The following is a 20,191-nucleotide window of genomic DNA, read 5'->3' on the forward strand; positions in this document are numbered from 1 at the left end:
TCCTTTCGATGCTCAAATGATTAAATCAATTTATTTGTTTAATTAAGCTCAAGAGCAAAAGGGATCTAAATTCGATAAAGGGAAGGAAAAAGTGGTCGAATAGCCATCGAAATCGTTCGACAACATCCGAGGTAAGTTCTTGAGTAACAGAGCTTAAATTATGATTTGATTAGATCATGTTTTAAGCAAATCAAAATCATGCTCTTTGTGTGTGGCTATTGAGCCGAAATTGCAAGAGTGATAAGTGTCTTGTGTTTGAGTTTTGCTAATGAAAATGAAATACGAATGTGTCATGATTTATTGTTAAATGTGCATGGTTATTCGAATGATGTCCGGGCTAAGTCCCGAAGGCTTTGTGCTAAGTGACCATATCCGGACTAAGATCCGAAGGCATTTGTGCGAGTTACTAATTCCGGGCTAAGCCCGAAGGCATTGGTGCGAGTTACTAAATCCGGGTTAAGTCCCGAAGGCATTTGTGCGAGTTACTATAACCGGGCTATGTCCCGAAGGCATTTGAATGAGTAGCTATATCCGGTTAAATTCTGAATTTACGTGATTCGGGAATGAACGATCTTGCTGTAAAAATTTCAGTTAATACGCTTGTAACATCCCAACATTGAGGTATGTTTCGTATGTGCTTTGAATTAGTTGAGCCCTTACAAATAAGTATTCGCTCAGTTGATAAATGAGCTACCGGCCTTTGGCTAAGTTGATCTTTGTGTATGAATATAAGGGTTGGTAATGTGAAGTAAGTATGATATTGAAAATTTGTGCATATGAAATTATCTGTTTAGCTACATGAATGCTATACTTTGGTTGTGTCTAAATTCTTTGCTCAAAACTTACTAAGCATTTAATGCTTACTCCGTTTCTTTGATTCTCTATTTTATAGATTTTGGTTCTTCAGCTATCGGACTCGGGATTTTGAAGTCGAAGTCGCCCACACTATCAAAGCTCCTTTTGGTATACTTTTGGTTGAACTTTGAAATGGCATGTATAGGACCACCCTTTTGTTGTTGGTCATGAACCCTTCGGTATTGTGTAAATTTGGATAGCCATGCGAAAATGGCTTAAATATACTTTGATAATAGCATTATAGTCGTTTTGTATGTTGTCCGTCGAGAGGTATGGAAATGTTGGCAACGGTTAGCCATGGGAATGGTTATTCATGATCACTTTTGATATATGTATGACAAACTCTAGTTGATCCATGAAGGATCATGAAATAGGTAAAGTTTACCTTAAAAATAGATGCTGACAGCAGCAGTGATGTGGATGTGAAAAATCACTAAAAATATTAGGAATGGAATTAAATAGTGAATAAATTATGTAATCGAACCTTGATGAATCTATTTTCATAGGAAAGTAACGAAACGTTCATATGAACAGTATATTATGAGATGCTAAAGTTTTCGTGAGACAGGGTTAGAACGGTTTCTGGATCCCCTGATCTGACTTTGGAAATTCATTATAAATTAACCAGAGACATTTAGAAGTCATGCCATATATGTATAGATTCCTCTTTGAGTCTAGTTTCGATAGAAACAAACGGCATCAGTATTGAAGCCCTGTACAGGGAGATATCCAAATCGTAATGCATGAAGTTCAGTGTAGTCGCACCCTGTAACAGGGGAGACTTTAACTAATAAACTGTATTAATTGGCCCAACTAAAAATTCTAGAAAAAAATATGTAGATGGACATATGAGTCTAGTTTCAGGGAAAAATTACGAAACTGATTTTCGAGTTTTAGAACTCAAGATATGATTTTTAAGGTGACAGTGACAAAGTTAGCCAACTGCCTGGAAATTTTTAAAATGGACTGTAAAAGTAAATGAATTAAGTCGGTTAGCACCTCTTGTTCGACTCCGGCAACGGTCTCGGGTACGGGGTGTTACAATTTTATTGGTATCAGAGCTACGGTTTAGTCGATTCTAGGACTACCGTAATGCGTTGGGTTTAGCTATACATGCCATTTTATGTGATTATTTGATAGTGTGGTGATTTCTGACATTTGCAAATGTGTTTATTTATAGTAATGGATCCCGATCCCGACCGAGCGGTAGCTGATGATCTTGAGAGTGTAGCGCCTGCTCCCGCACAAGGGACAGCGCCGGCGGACTCTCAACCTAATGCTAGTAACCCGAATGATGAAGCTAGACAAGCTTTCTATAGCAATGAATGATTGGTTCAACCAATACATTCGAACTAATACGGCTGTTCCACAACCTCCATTCCCGACAAACACAACCCCTGCACCTACCATACCTCCGGTATCTGACCAAATAAGGTCAAATAAGCCCCCAGTTGACAGAATTCGAAAACATGGGGCTACTGAATTTAAGGCTACGGATAGTGATGATGCCGAGCAAGCTGAATTTTGGTTGGACAACACTATTCGGGTACTCGATGAGCTATCTTGCAGACCCGATGAGTGCCTAAAGTGTGCTATCTCCTTGCTACGTGATTCTGCCTACTATTGGTGGAATACGTTGACTTCTGTTGTGCCTAGAGAGCAAGTAACTTGGGAGTTTTTCCAAACCGAGTTTCGGAAAAAGTATATCAGTCAGAGATTTATGGATAAAAAACGGAAGGAATTTCTTGAACTTAAACAAGGTTCCATGTCGGTTACCGACTATGAACGAAAGTTTGTAAGGCTTAGCCGATACGCATGAGAATGCATTTCCTCAGAAGCCGTAATGTGTAAACGTTTCGAGGATGGATTGAATGATGATATAAAGCTGTATGTTGGCATTTTGGAAATCCGAGAATTTGTGGCACTTGTCGAGCGAGCTTGCAAAGCCGAGGAGCTCAGTATGGAGAAAAGAAAAGCTAAGGCGGGAGCAAGCGAGTTTCGTAAGAGGTCTTCGGGGAAGCCCTTCCCACAGTTATCGAAGAAATTTAGAGATGGCTTAGGCCGGTCTAGAGACACTTCGGGCTTTTCTAGACGAGATCGCGATCGACCCCTTTCGAGTGCACGAGTCACTTCGGTCTCCAGTGTGGGAAATGATCGTCGAGATAGAACGAAGTACCAGTATTGTGGCAAATGGCATTCTGAAAGTTGTAGATTCCATGACCGCTCCTGCTACAAGTGCGGGTCAGTTGACCACTTTATCAAAGATTGCCCGAGATTGTCTGAACAGAATGTAAATCAGAGTGGGAAACCGAGTGCTACCACTACTCGAGGTAGACCATCTAGAAACACGGGAAATGCTAGTGGTGGTCAGAGAGGATCTAGAGATGCTGCGACCAGATCTGAGGCTCGTGCTCCTGCTAGGGCTTATGCTATACGCGCACGCGAGGATGCTTCCTCGCCAGATGTTATTACCGGTACTTTTACTCTCTTTGATACTAATGTGATTGCTTTGATTGACCCTGGTTCTACTCACTCTTATATATGCGAAACCTTAGCATCCAATAAGACTTTACCTATTGAGTCTACTGAGTTCGTAATTCGGGTGTCAAATCCCTTGGGTCGTTACGTGCTTGTCGACAAAGTGTGTAAGAAATGCCCCCTAGTAATTCGAGATTCCTGTTTTCCGGCGGACTTGATGTGTGACACCCCTAAAGTGACCCTAGTCGGAAAGCGGTCTCGGGACCGCTAGACCGAGTCACCAAATTATTTGAATGTGATAATTATTGCCTAAAATATGTGAACATAAATGTGTGAAAGTTTTAAGCTTCGATTTAGTTAATTGCATGTGAATTTAGTTGATAGGACTTATGTGAGAAAATTTAGAAATGTGCTAGGCAAATGCAAGTGGCCTAATAGTGCATGTAATCAAAGGGGTGGACTTGCATGTCAATTTCCCCCCATTTAAGTACTAGTGGCCGGCCATGACAAGGGATGATGGGCAAAACATGTCATGAAACATGTTGTGTTAATGGAAAAATAAAATAAGAAGCATGGGCAAAACATGTCATGAAACATGTTGTGTTAATGGAAGAATAAAATAAGAAGCATGGGCAATAAACTAATAAGAAATTGAAGGAAGAAAACAAAGAGAAAAAATGTGTTCATCATTCTCATGCATGACCAAAAAAAAAAGAAGAGAAAAGCTCTCATGTTGTTCTTGGCCGAATAGGAGAAAGAAAAAGAAAGAAAAAGAGCTTTGAGGAAATCGGCTATGGTGGTTTGATAGACTAAGGTATGTTTGATGATGTTCCATGAGATGCATGCATGTTTTAGTAGTTAGCTTGAGTTCTAAATAGCCCATGGTTCAAATCTTTACTATGTCATGCAGATGATATTCGGCCAAGGTGGATTGGTGTTGATATCATTTGCATGCTAAAAGGTGGCCATATGACCTATCAAACTCCTTGTCATATTCGGCCATAAGCTAGCAAAATGAGACTTTAATGAGTTAAATTTGTTTGAATTAAGCTCAAGAGCAAAGGGGAACTAAATCCGATAAAGGGAAGGAAAAAGTGGTCGAATAGCCGCCGAAATCGTTCGACAACATCCGAGGTAAGTTTTAAGTGATTAAACGTTGAGTAAATTCAATCATAATAGGACATAATGAGTTGATTTAATAAGATATGATGTGGCCATGATATGTCTTAAACTCAAATGGTAAGTTCATAAGTGTTTGGACTTGGAAATTTAAGAGCAAATTGTAATAATTTGCTTTGGACAGCAGCAGTAACGTGATTTTAGAAAATCACTATAAATTGTTGGTGTGGAATTATAGGCTGAATAAAATATGTAATCAAGGCTTAATTAGTCTAGTTTCTTATAAAAGAGACCTTGTGAGCAAAGAAATTTCCTATAAAGAGATATTTAAAGTTGTGTGAGACGGTGTCAGAATGACTCCGAAATCCCCTGTTCTATTTTTAGAAAATCATTATAAATTGTACAAAAATGGTTATAAGATAAAATTTATATGCTTAGACTCCTTAATGAGTCTAGTTTCAAATGAAATTAAATACAACACATTTTGAATTCTGTAAAATGAGAAATTTGATTCGTAGTGAAGAGTGGTCAGATTAGTCAAACAGTGAAATAGGGGAAACTTTAAGAAATGTCTGGTATTGACTGGCCAGACCTAAAATTTTGGAAATTTTATGTATGGAAGATATACGAGTCTATATTCAGGAAAAATTAACGGCAAGTGATTTGGAGTTTTGTAGCTCCGGTTATAAATAATTTAGTGACCATTGCTCAGGAAAACAGCTCGTAGTGAATATGTGATTTTGTTGTAAACATGGATAAAACTTGTTTTAGTTGCTCATAAGCTATTGATTAAACCCATACTTGAATTCTAAATCGTGATATTGTAAGCTTATGAGTATTCGAATATGAAATGATAGTATGGCGTAAAATTGAATTATTCATTGGAAAGTGATGGATGTAGATTCGGCCAAGACCAAGTTTGTACATGATAGTATATGTGGTATGTGAAGTATATTTGAATAAATGTGAAAGTGTATATATGTGATAAGGCCTAATGGCCAATGTGATGAATGTGAAAGTGTATATATATGTGATAAGGCCGAATGGCCAATGTGATGAATGTGAACATGCATATATGAGATAAGGCCGAATGGCCAATGTGATGAATGTGAAAGTGTATATATATGTGATAAGGCCGAATGGCCAATGTGATGAATGTGAACATGCATATATGAGATAAGGCCGAATGGCCAATGTGATGAATGTGAACATGTGTATGTGTGATAAGGCCGAATGGCCAATGTGATGAATGTGAACATGCATATATGAGATAAGGCCGAATGCCCAATGTGATGAATGTGAAAGTGTATATATGTGATAAGGCCGAATGGCCAATGTGATGGATGTGGAAGTGTATAAATGTGATAAGTCCCGAAGGGCAATTGTGTCAGTACTATATCTGGGTTAAAACCCCGCAGGCTTTATGCGAGAATATTATCCTGATTAATGTCCGTAGGCTTCGTGCTCGTACTATATCCGAGCTTTAAAGACCCGACGGCTAAATGCTAGGATTCAAGTAAGACTTTGATATTGAGTATCTGCATTAAGTTACCATCAAATAAGTATTATGTATTCAAGATGTTCAGGTACGTATTACTTACTCATCGGTGGAGTGATTTCGAGGTGAATTATCAGTATCAAAGAGGTAGGTAAATGTGATTAATATTATAACTCCAAATGTGAGAATGATCTAATTGGTAATGGTATGTTTGTATAATAAAGTATGCGATGAAATATTCTTATGTATTAGTGCATATTCTGCCCAAAAGCCTTATGATCTGAGTATGGGTTGGGTTGAGCTAGATGTGCCAGTACAAGGTAAGGATTATGATTTGTAAGCTTACATATATGTGATAAGGAATATGTTGGTTCTTTATGTGCCTATGGTAATTTAGTACTTGTCATGTTGAAATACTTAAAAGTATGGATGTGATTATGAACAAGTGGAAAGGATTATTGAAAGTTGAAAATCAATGAAGAATGTGCTTTGGAAATATTTGACCATCTAGGTCATTATTATTCGAAAGTATATATGTGGCAGCCAAGTGTTGCGTTTAATGATATTATAGATCGAGATGAAGCTCTAGATTAACTTCATCGAACAGTTGAAATGAATGACCAATGATAGTGATTGAGAACACTTTGTTTTGCTTAAAACTTACTAAGCATTAAATGCTTACTCCGTTCTTTGAATCTCTGTTTATAGATTTTGGTTCGTCAGCTATCGGACTCGGGATTATTGAAGTCGAAGTCGCCCACACTATCAAAACCCTTTTGGTACACTTTTGGTTGAACTCTGAAAATGGCATGTATAGGACTACCCTTTTTGTTGTGGGTCATGGACCCTTTGGATTTGTATAATTTTGGATAGCCATGCGAAAATGGCTTATATATGTTTGAGCATAATGTTATAATCATTTGGTATGGATATGGTTATTGAGAGGTGTGGATATGCTGAACAAGGATTGGCCATGGGAATGGTTAATCACTATCATAATTTGTGCTATTTATGCTAAAAGGGCTAGTTGAATCATGGAAACTATGAAATAGGTAAAGTCTACCTTAAAGGCAGATGCTGACAACAGCAGTGATGTAGATTTGGAAAATCACTAAAAATAGTAGGAATGGAATTAAATAGTGAATAAATTATGTAAATGAACCTTGATGAATCTATTTTCATAGGAAAGTAACGAAACGATCATATGGACAGTATGTTAAGAGATATTCAGGTTCTCGTGAGACAGGGCCAGAACGGTTTCTGGATTCCCTGTTCCGACTTTGGAAATTCATTATAAATTAACCAGAGATAATTAAGAGTCATGATATATATGTATAGATTCCTCTCTGAGTCTAGTTTCTATAGAAACAAACGGCATCAGTATTGAAGCTCTGTGCAGGGAGATATCCAAATCGTAATGCATGAAGGTCAGTGTAGTCGCACCCTGTAACAGGGGAGAATGTAACTAATAAACTGTACTAATTGGCCCGACCAAAAATTCTAGAAAAAAATATGTAGATGGGCATATGAGTCTAGTTTCAGGGAAAAATTACAAAACTGATTTTCGAGTTGTGAAACTCGAGATATGATTTTTAAGGTGACAGTGACGCAGTTAGCCAACTGCCTGGAAATTTTTAAAATGGACTGCGATGTAAGCGAATTTAGTCTGTGAACCCCTCGTGTCCGACTCCGGCAATGGTCTCGGGTACGGGGTGTTACATGATGCTTTTTCCGTTTGATGAATTTGATGTTATTCTTGGTTTGGATTGGTTGACCGTGCATGATGCGGTTGTGAATTGCAAAAGCAAGACTATTGATTTGAGGTGCGCAAATAACGAGATAATCCGAGTTGAGTCTACGGACTTAAAGGGGTTGCCAGCTGTAATATCAACAATGTTGGCCCAGAAATATGTAAGAAAAGGGTGCGAAGCATACCTTGCGTATGTACTTGATGACAAAGAATTAGAAAAGAAACCCGAATCTGTGTCGGTGGTTTGTGAATACCCGGATGTTTTTCCTGAAGAATTACTGGGTTTACCACCTGTTCGGGAGGTAGAGTTTGGTATTGAACTTGTACCTGGAACTACGCCAATTTCGATAGCTCCGTATCGTATGGCACCAACCGAGTTAAAAGAATTGAAAGCTCAGTTGCAAGAGTTGACGGATAGAGGTTTCGCTCGACCAAGTTTCCCACCTTGGGGTGCACCAGTATTGTTCGTGAAAAAGAAGGACGGAACCATGAGGTTGTGCATTGACTATCGTCAGCTGAATAAAGTGACGATAAAGAATAAATATCCGTTACCGCGTATTGATGATTTGTTTGATCAACTAAAGGGAGCCTCAGTGTTTTCAAAGATAGATTTAAGATCGGGTTATTACCAGTTGCGAATTCGAGATTCGGATATACCCAAAACTGCTTTCAGAACGAGATACGGCCACTACGAGTTTTTAGTGATGCCGTTTGGGCTCACAAATGCCCCTGCGGTATTTATGGATTTGATGAATCAAATCTTCAGACAGTATTTGGACCGGTTCGTAGTTGTGTTCATTGATGACATCTTGGTCTATTCAAGAGATGAGACCGAACATGCTGAGCACCTGAGATTAGTGCTGCAAATTTTACGGGATAAGCAGTTATATGCTAAGTTCAGTAAGTGTGAGTTCTAGTTAAAAGAGGTTAGCTTCTTGGGTCATGTGGTATCCGCATCGGGTATTTGAGTTGACCCGAGCAAAATTTCAGCCATACTTAACTGGAAGCCTCCGAGAAATATTACTGAGGTTCGGAGCTTTTTGGGACTCGTCGGTTACTATCGACGGTTTGTAAAAGGTTTCTCGATGATAGCCACACCCATGACGAAGCTACTTCAAAAAGATATTAAGTTCGAATGGACGGAAAAATGTCAGAAAAGTTTTGATCAACTGAAAACTTATTTGACTGAAGCCCCAATTTTAGTGCAGCCCGAATCAGGCAAAGAGTTTGTCATCTATAGTGACGCCTCCCTACTTGGGTTAGGTTGCGTGTTGATGCAAGAAGGTCGAGTTGTGGCCTATGCGTCGAGACAATTAAAGCCACATGAGAAAAATTATCCGACCTATGATCTCGAATTAGCTGCCATCGTATTCGCCTTGAAAATATGGCGACATTACTTATTTGGTGAGAAGTGCCATGTATTTTCGGATCACAAAAGTCTCAAATATTTGATGACTCAAAGAGACTTAAATTTGCGACAAAGACGTTGGCTTGAGTTGTTGAAAGATTATGAGCTTGTCATTGATTACCACCCGGGAAAGGCTAATGTGGTTGCGGACGCCTTAAGCTAGAAATCACTATTTGCTTTACGAGCGATGAATGTACACTTGTCTGTTCTACCCAACAATGTGTTAGTAGCTGAATTAAAGGCCAAACCATTATTGATTCATAAAATTCGTGAAGCTCAGAAAGTCGACGATGAATTGGTTGCAAAACGGGCTGAATGTGTTCCGAATATGGAATCCGAATTTCAAATTGATGATGACGATTGTTTGAGGTTCAGAAGTCGGTTGTGTGTTCCAAGAAATTCAAAACTCATTTCGATGATTCTGAACGAAGCCCATTGTAGCTGAATGTCAATTCACTCGGGGAGTACGAAAATGTACAACGATCTGAGACTCCAGTTTTGGTGGCATGGTATGAAACGAGACATTTCCGATTTTGTTTCGAAGTGTTTAATATGTCAGCAAGTAAAGGCGGAACATCAAGTGCCTACGGGTTTACTCCAGCCAATCATGGTACCTGAATGGAAATGGGATCGAGTCACGATGGATTTCGTATCTGGGTTGCCAGTATCGGCAAGTAAGAAAGATGCGATTTGGGTTGTTGTGGATAGACTGACTAAGTCGGCTCACTTTATCCCCGTATGTATGGATTTTTCATTGGATAAACTAGCTGAATTGTATATTTCTCAGATTGTGAGATTACACGGGGTACCTATTTCTATCGTGTCGGATAGAGATCCGAGATTCACCTCGCGATTTTGGAAGAAATTGCAAGAAGCTTTGGGTACCAAGCTGCATTTTAGCACCGCTTTTCATCCACAAACCGATGGTCAATCTGAGCGGATAATTCAGATACTTGAGGATATGTTGAGATGTTGCATCCTCGAGTTTAGTGGTTCATGGGAACGGTATTTACCTTTGATTGAATTCGCTTACAACAATAGTTTTCAATCAAGTATTAAGATGGCACCTTACGAGGCCTTGTACGGGCGTAAATTCCGTACACCATTGTTTTGGACTGAGCTCGGTGAAAGTAAAATTTTCGGAGTGGATTTGATTAAAGATGCTGAACAGAAAGTAAGAATAATTTGTGAAAGTCTGAAGGCAGCATCAGATCGTCAGAAGTCGTATGCGGATTTAAAACGAAGAGATATTGAGTATCAAGTGGGAGACAAAGTGTTTCTTAAGGTCTCGCCTTGGAAAAAGATACTCAGATTTGGCCGTAAGGGCAAATTGAGTCCGAGATTCATTGGGCCGTATGAGATCTCCGAACGAGTTGGCCCAGTTGCATATAGGTTGCTTTTACCCCTTGAACTCGAAAGAATCCACAACATTTTTCATGTTTCGATGCTTCGACGTTACAGATCCGATCCTTCGCACGTAATAAACCCCTCCGAGGTCGAAATTCAAGCCGATATGAGTTATGAGGAAGAACCGATTCGTATCCTAGCTCGTGAAGTGAAAGAGTTGCGAAACAAAAGGGTTCCGATAGTGAAAGTGTTATGGCTCAAACACGGGATCGAAGAAGCTACTTCAGAACTCGAGAACTCTATGAAAGAGCGATACCCAAACCTATTTACCGGTAAGATTTTCGGGGACGAAAATTTCTTAAGTGGGGGAGAGTTGTGACAGCCCTAAAGTGACCCTAGTCGGAAAGCAGTTTCGAGACCACTAAACCGAGTCACCAAATTATTTGAATGTGATATTTATTGTCTAAAATATGTGATTATGAAGGTGTGAAAGTTTTAGGCTTCGATTTAGTAAATTGCATGTGAATTTAGTCAAAAGGACTTATGGGTGACATTTTTGAAATGTGATAGGCTAATCTACAAGGACCTAATAGTGCATGTAATCAAAAGGGAGGACTTGCATGTCAATTTTCCCCCCTAATATGTAGTGGCCGGCCATGAGCATGGGTGGACAAGATGTTATGGCTAAAAACATGTCATAAACATGTTGGGGTAATGCATTATGTAAGGATTAATAAAATAAAGAGCATGGGCAATAAAATATTAGTGTTAGTAGGATGAGAAACAAAAAAAAGAAAGAAAGGATGTGTGTGATTGTCCCCCCCATTGCCGTGAGTTGAAGGAAAGAAAAAAAAAGTGTTCATCCTTTGGTTCATCCTTGGCCGAAAATTTTAAGGAGGAAGGAAGAAGAAAGGTTGAAGAGGTTCGGCCATGCATGTAACTAGGCTAAGGTATGTTTGATGATGTTCCATGAGATGCATGCATGTTTTAGTTGTTAGCTTGAGTTCTACCTAGCCCATGGTCTAAATCGTGCTATGTGATGGAAATGACACTCGGCCATGGATGCATCATTCTTGGTTGGTGTTGATGTTGTGTTGGTGAGATATCAAGTTATTTTTGTGACCAAGTTGAGATTTGAATTTTTGGATTGAGTAAGGTTTTCGGCTATGGTAAATATAAGGGTGATGGATGTTGTGTCATGCTAAATCTAGATGAACGATGTTAGTGCTTATATCTCGATATTCATGAGTTTCTTTCTTGGTTTTACCTCAAACCCATGAAGTATTTTAATTGGTGTTGTTAGAGGTTTCGGTCATGGGATTATAAGCTTGTTAGTTTTGATGATGAAATTTATGCCTTGCAAGGGTAAATGGTGTCTTGATGCATTCGGCCATGGTAGAAAGTAGATGTGAAATGGTAGTAAGATAAAATGCAAAATGTTAGTATTTGATTACTAGTGTATAAATGCGTATTAGCCGAGTTTTGAATTTGAAACGAAATGGTATATAACCAATACAAGTAACCATACTTGTGGGAAGTATTAAGCATATAATTGGCCTCAACATATACATGCATACTCGGCCACATGAGAAGATTAGTGTTGCATGCATTCGGTTAGAGGCAAGCATATTGATGCCTTTATCTTGGTTAGGACAATCGGCTAAAAGGGAGTGTGGGTTAATATGTTGAGTTGATGCATGATTTCACATGTATGTGACTTTAATGTCTAATGTATAAATATGGGCTAAGTGCCTTGTGTTCCTCTTTTCGATGCTCAAATGATTAAATCAATTTATTTGTTTAATTAAGCTCAAGAGCAAAAGGGATCTAAATTCGATAAAGGGAAGGAAAAAGTGGTCGAATAGCCATCGAAATCGTTCGACAACATCCGAGGTAAGTTCTTGAGTAACAGAGCTTAAATTATGATTTGATTAGATCATGTTTTAAGCAAATCAAAATCATGCTCTTTGTGTGTGGCTATTGAGTCGAAATTGCAAGAGTGATAAGTGTCTTGTGTTTGAGTTTTGCTAATGAAAATGAAATACGAATGTGTCATGATTTATTGTTAAATGTGCATGGTTATTCGAATGATGTCCGGGCTAAGTCCCGAAGGCTTTGTGCTAAGTGACCATATCCGGACTAAGATCCGAAGGCATTTGTGCGAGTTACTAATTCCGGGCTAAGCCCGAAGGCATTGGTGCGAGTTACTAAATCTGGGTTAAGTCCCGAAGGCATTTGTGCGAGTTACTATAACCGGGCTATGTCCCGAAGGCATTTGAACGAGTAGCTATATCCGGTTAAATTCCGAAGGTACGTGATTCAGGAATGAACGATCTTGCTGTAAAAATTTCAGTTAATACGCTTGTAACATCCCAACATTGAGGTATGTTTCGTATGTGCTTTGAATTAGTTGAGCCCTTACAAATAAGTATTCGCTCAGTTGATAAATGAGCTACCGGCCTTTGGCTAAGTTGATCTTTGTGTATGAATATAAGGGTTGGTAATGTGAAGTAAGTATGATATTGAAAATTTGTGCATATGAAATTATCTGTTTAGCTACATGAATGCTATACTTTGGTTGTGTCTAAATTCTTTGCTCAAAATTTACTAAGCATTTAATGCTTACTCCGTTTCTTTGATTCTCTGTTTTATAGATTTTGGTTCTTCAGCTATCGGACTCGGGATTTTGAAGTCGAAGTCGCCCACACTATCAAAGCTCCTTTTGGTATACTTTTGGTTGAACTTTGAAATGGCATGTATAGGACCACCCTTTTGTTGTTGGTCATGAACCCTTCGGTATTGTTTAAATTTGGATAGCCATGCGAAAATGGCTTAAATATACTTTGATCATAGCATTATAGTCGTTTTGTATGTTGTCCGTCGAGAGGTATGGAAATGTTGGCAACGGTTAGCCATGGGAATGGTTATTCATGATCACTTTTGATATATGTATGACAAACTCTAGTTGATCCATGAAGGATCATGAAATAGGTAAAGTTTACCTTAAAAATAGATGCTGGCAGTAGCAATGATGTGGATGTGAAAAATCACTAAAAATATTAGAAATGGAATTAAATAGTGAATAAATTATGTAATCGAACCTTGATGAATCTATTTTCATAGGAAAGTAACGAAACATTTATATGAACAGTATATTATGAGATGCTAAAGTTTTCGTGAGACAGGGTCAGAACAGTTTCTGGATCCCTTGATCTGACTTTGGAAATTCATTATAATTTAACCAGAGACATTTAGAAGTCATGCCATATATGTATAGATTCCTCTTTGAGTCTAGTTTCTATAGAAACAAACGGCATCAGTATTGAAGCCCTGTACAGGGAGATATCCAAATCGTAATGCATGAAGGTCAGTGTAGTCGCACCCTGTAACAGGGGAGACTTTAACTAATAAACTGTACTAGTTGGCCCAACCAAAAATTCTAGAAAAAATATGTAGATGGAAATATGAGTCTAGTTTCATGGAAAAATTACGAAACTGATTTTCAAGTTTTAGAACTCAAGATATGATTTTTAAGGTGACAGTGACAAAGTTAGCCAACTGCCTGGAAATTTTTAAAATGGACTGTAAAAGTAAATGAATTAAGTCGGTTAGCACCTCTTGTTCGACTCCGGCAACGATCTCGGGTACGGGGTGTTACACACAAAGGCAGACACACAGGCATATGTCTTAGCCGTGTGTGACACACGGTCATGCGTATGGGCGTGTGGCTTGGCCGTGTGGGACCTGCATCTTAAAAATTTAGAAACAGAATGCTCAGAATTGGTCACACAGGTATGTGTCTCAGCTGTGTGAAACACACAGCTCAACACACGGGCGTGTGTCTTGGCCATGTGAATCCTGCACCTAATTTTTGAAAATTAAATTGTTAACATGGCCTAGCACACAAGGGTGTGGCTAGTCGTGTGACTCAAGTCAGTAGCTACCCTAATTTGAACACGGGCTGGGACACGACCGTGTGCCACACATCGACTACCTACACAGCCTAAGACACGGGCATGTCACCCGGCCGTATGAGCCACATAGCCTGACCACACGTACATGTGTCCCCTGCACCTAAGAGAAACTTTGAAATTTCGCAAAAATTTTTTGAGTTCCCTATATAGTCCCAATTTTATTCTAATGTGTATTTTGGGCCCCAAGGACCCATCTAAGGGACAATATGATAAATTTTGGATATGAATAGTAAATGAAATGAAATTTTCTGTAATTGATCTGTAAACTTTAGTAATACTCCGTGACCCTGTTTCAGCGATGGATAGGGGTTAGGGGTGTTATAAAACCTTTAAAACGACAATAGGTTACTCAATCAAGCTAAACCAGTGTCACATGTATCTTTGGGACATCAATTGCTCATCGAGCTGAAAATAAATACATTTGTGTCATTTTACCCATCCAGGTTAAACCTTTGAAGACACGTCAAATTGCTTGGACAGCCGAAAATATACATGTAAGGTTACCCGTCTGGGCTAAATCTTTAAAAAGGCAACATGTTACTCATCCGAGCTAAACTTGTGTCACTTGTATCTTTGAGTCCGTAAAAAATGTTGGATCTCAAAAATCTTCGGAATCAACCCATAACCTTTTGTGCAAGACTTTATTAGGTTCATCGAGAAAAATTTCAACAACTCATACTATTTTAAATTCTTTTAACCATATACACTCGTTTCATAATTCAAATAGCAATTCGTATACATTCTAAACCTTGTAATATCATCATATACATTCAATCAAAATCATGTATCTATACATATTATTCTTTTACTACATATTTACGATTTAAACCCTTTGATGCCAAAAGACAGTATTTATAAAACATCTCAAACCAAAAAGTAGAACGATATAATAAAAACATAACTTGAATTAATAAAGTAATTTCCATATGAACTTACTTGGAAAACAACAACAAACAAAGTGTCAAACTCTAATTCGCAATTTCTCTTTTTTTTTTCTTGATTATCTATCGATTGATTCAAATCCCAAAATATAATAATTCATTACAATTTATCAATTCTAATTACATTAAACCATCATATTATAAGTATAAATCAGTTCAATTTAATTTTTAAGAAGTTCCCTAAAATTTTGTATTTTATTCAATTTAGTCCCTAAAATTGAAATGGTTATATCTTTCAAATTCAAGCTTCGATTTTCATTCCAATTCCAATTTCATCCTTTTATAGCCCCCTAAATTCAATAATTATAGAAATTTCATGTCAATTCTAAAATGTTTCATTTAGTCCTTAAGCTCAAAGCTAACAAAATTCACTTTACAAATTAGTCATTAATCAATTCTAAGCTTACAACCAAAACATTTAACAACATAAACATAAAAAACCATCAATGACAACATTTAAAACTTTTACATTTTTACGATTTATTATCCAGAATAGTTATATTAAATTGCAACAATCTCAAAAATATAAAATTTACTAAAAATAGAATTAGAAAAACTCAGCATGCATGGATGAGGAGCTTAGCGGAACAATGGCTGATGTTTCTTTTTGTTTTTATGTTTCGGTGGAAGAAGCAAAAATGAATTGATAATGGTCACTATTTCATGTTTTAACATTTTATTATTAATTATTTAATTAAAATTTTAACCAAATTGGAAAAAAATGCTCCACTAACCATCCACCATCATTGAAAAGGGTCTATTTACCAATTTAAGCCTTAAAAAATAGTTATTAAACATTTTAGCTAAAAAAATTAAATAGCGTTATACTTTTACGATTTTTACGAGTTAGTCCTTATACCAAAATTAACCATTAATTAGATCAAATTACTTATCTAAAATTAAATTTAGCAATATAATAATTTCATAAATATTTAATAAACATATTTACGATCTCAATTTATGAAAATGAGATCCTGATACCTCAATTTCTAAAACCATTGACTTTAGAGTCAAACCACTTGTACTTTAACTAACTATTCAATTAACAAATTTATCAGACCAAAATCCAATATAACACTATAATAAACTTGTAAATATTATTAAATAATATTTACTAACTTGATCATCAAAATACGAGATTTCGAAATCACCATTTCTGATACCACTGAAAAACGGACTGTTACAGACTTAACATAATTCTTTGAGGATATCTAAGGGGGTAAAATTGTATCCCATTTATGGCTCAAGTTTTGCTAAGTAAATGGGAGTGAATATGTGAAACAGGCATTGTTTGACTTGATTATATCCTTTTAAGACTGATATTAAATCCCTTAAAGGAGTGAGAATGTATCCCATGAGGAAATGACAATGTGTTCCTTACGGGATTAGGGATGGATCCCTTGGAGGAGTGAATATGTGTCCCTTGAAGGATTGGGAACTGATCCCTTAATGGGATTAGAATGTAAAAATGCATCTAATGCATGCAAAATGGTAAAGACAAGGATTCAAGCCTATCTTTTTCGCAAAGTTCAATTATAGGAGCAAGATCTAAGAAATTGAAGGCTAAGTTAAACATATATGTATAGGATTTAGTATAAAACAACTTTCGAGAAAACCAAGATTCAAAATTTTGGTTTCATGAAATTTGAGAATTCGTTTCTTAGTTCAATTTGAACAAAACTTAGCATTAGATGAATTAAGAAAATCAATAAATCAAGTTATACTCCAAGATTGTGTTTGTTAATTCAAGATTTTCTTGTAAGACTCTTACTCAAGTGGAACATTTAAATTCTTAAAGAAATATTGAAGTTCCTATGTGTTTTGATATTTTCTTATTTTAGAATCATGTGTTTTGATTTTTTTTTTTTTGCTTGATTATATGTTTTATTATTAGAACAAGAGGAATTATTACAATAAAAAGATGCCTAAAATCCCATTTGTTTTCTTAATTTGAATCTATAATTAAATTAATAAAAAGGTAGTTTGATGCAAGTTGGACTCTTATAAACAACATTGTGAAAGGCTGAGCCTTGTGAAAGAGATCCCTTACTTTAGTTTTACTTGCTCCCGTCATCTTAAGCAATTTAGAATAGTTCAAGATTAATTAGGAGATCTTGGATAGCCTTGTATTCGACAGCTTATATTAGTAAAACGATTGCACTTTCCAAATTTTTTCTTCTTCAAAAAGATAAGTTTTCTTTAGAAATTTTGTTTGATTAAATTTTTAGATTTTTAGTTTCTTATTATTCAAGAAATTCGCTTGGTAATTCTAGTAAAAACTATGGCATAGTCGAATTCTCTTAGGATTCAGACTTTGTTTTCTGTTTGATTTCTTTTAGACTTGCTTATAAATAATGAGCATGGCTACCCATTAAGATGTAAATTGCTCAATTTATTTCAATAAATTTACCAATGGAGTTTTCTTTATCTTCTTGAAAATAAAATAAAATAAAATAAAATAAAGAACATATATTTTTTCATGGAAACCCTTTCGGGAAAAAAACTACGGGTAGAGGAGAAGAAAATTCACTATGTCAAATTTGAATTAACTACAAGAGGAATAGACTATGTCTATTTTTAGTCTTGTAAAGCGATATTCTAGTAAGATTGAAACACCTTATTCTAATCAATATAAAATAGATGGAGTTTAATAAGGTTTAAAAAACCTTATTCTAAAATAAAATAAAAGAAGTGTAGCTATATATGAATTTTACTTTTATTTTATTTTACCACTGTATGTTATTTAAATAAGGATTCGGATCATTTAATTCTAACAATCTCCACCTTGACGCAAATTCTCAATGAACAAGTTCTTCATCGCGAACTCTCAACGAACAAGTTCTCCATATTTTCCATAAAACCCCTTAAGGGTTTAACTTCAACAATGAACACCAACCAAGTCTAAGTAATGCTTAAAATTGGTTATAAGAAGTGACTTAGTCATCATATCTGTAGGATTTTCATGAGTACTAATTTTGCTCACAATAATATCACCACGAGCAATAATATCACGAACAAAATGATACCGAACATCAATGTGTTTTGTTCTCTCATGAAACATTTGATCTTTTGTAAGGAAGATTGCACTCTAACTGTTACAAAATACTGTACTGATTTGAAGGTCTTCATTGAGTTCACTAAAGAGCCCCTTCAACCAAATTGCTTCTTTACAAGCTACAGTAATTGCCATGTGATCAGCTTCAATGGTAGACAAAGCGACTATAGTTTGCAAAGTGGCTTTCCAACTGATTTCACAACCTCCGATTATAAAGACATAACCTGTGAGAGATCTTATTCTATCAAGGTCTCCAGCAAAACCAGCATCAACAAACCCAATGACTCTATCTCTAGTTCTTCCAAACTGTAAGCAGACATTAATAGTACCTTGTAAGTATCTTAAAATCTACTGAACTACTTTCCAATGTTCTTTACAAGGATTCGCCATGTATCTGCTAACTACATTGACTACATATGATAAATCTGGACGTGAAAAAACCATAGCATACATGAGAGATCCCACTGCACTAGAGTATGGAACATGTGACATGTACTCAATATAATGGCCTAAATTCAAAGTTATCCGAATAGTGGTTTCGTAACCACAAATCCGATTTAAAGATAAATTTATTTCAATATTTTTGCATGAAAATTGATATGATAGGAGAATCGTATGAAAATATTGATAGAAAAATTTTACCGATTTAGTGGTTAGTTAGAAAAAGAAATTATTGAAGAAATTGGGTAAAAACAAGGTATCGGGACCTCTATCTCGTAAAACCGAGTCGAAAATAATTTTATAAATATTTATGAAATGTTAGTAATGTGGTATTAAAATTTCCTTTTGGGTAGTAAATTAAATGAAAAGGACTAAATTGTAATAGGTGTAAAAGTTGCTAGAATGATTAAATAGCTTAAGAGTCTAATGAGAAAGGATTTAAAAGGCAATTAAACCCAAAATTTATTATGGCTGGACGGCAAGGGCATGAAATCAGTAGGAAAATTGATAAATTAAGGGCAAAATTGGAATATTGCAAAATTAACTAAATAAAGCTAGGACTAAATAGGAAATATCTAGATTTCTCTTCATTTCTCTTCAATTCCAGCAGCTAAAAATGCCATAGGAGGGTTTTCTAAGCTGGAATTTCATAATTTTTGCACCAAATCCAGAAGATTCAAATACGAAGCTAGATCGAGGAAAGGAAAAAGTTCAGGATTAGTAGATTTTCGTACACGAACAAGTATCAAGGTAAGTTCGTGTAACTTGAATTATATTCTTAAGTTGCTTGAGATTGTATGTTATTGATGTGAATATGATTTGAATGTTCATTGTATGAAAATTAATGAAACATTAATATATTTGATAAAATGGGAAGAAATCCCGTTTGAATGAAAGGAAAATTCGATGGATCTCTGAAAAGGAATTGACGGTAAAAAGGATCTAGCCCGGACGGATGATCCTATCCTGATATAGCCCTCCCGAAGAATATGTGTAAAATGGATTTAGCCTGGACGGGTAATCTGAATTAGGGTCTAAATTTAGCCTGGACTGGTAATTCAGATCCAAGCTCATTAGAGTAATTGTCGTTGCAGGGGATTTAGCCTGGACTGGTAATCCCGACAATACTCTATGAGTTTATATTACAGGGGATTTAGCCTGGATTGGTAATCCCGCTGTAAGGATGAGGTTCGCAGGAGTGTGCTCTCTGAAATGGAAATGTACGCACATGAATGTGAATTGACGGACCCGGGAATGTAGATTAAAAATGTACCTCTGAAAATCCATCGAATATTCCAAGAAATTCAACGGGATAAATATGAAAA

This window comes from Gossypium hirsutum, chromosome A02 (assembly GCF_007990345.1).
Source record: "Gossypium hirsutum isolate 1008001.06 chromosome A02, Gossypium_hirsutum_v2.1, whole genome shotgun sequence".
NCBI lineage: Eukaryota > Viridiplantae > Streptophyta > Magnoliopsida > Malvales > Malvaceae > Gossypium > Gossypium hirsutum.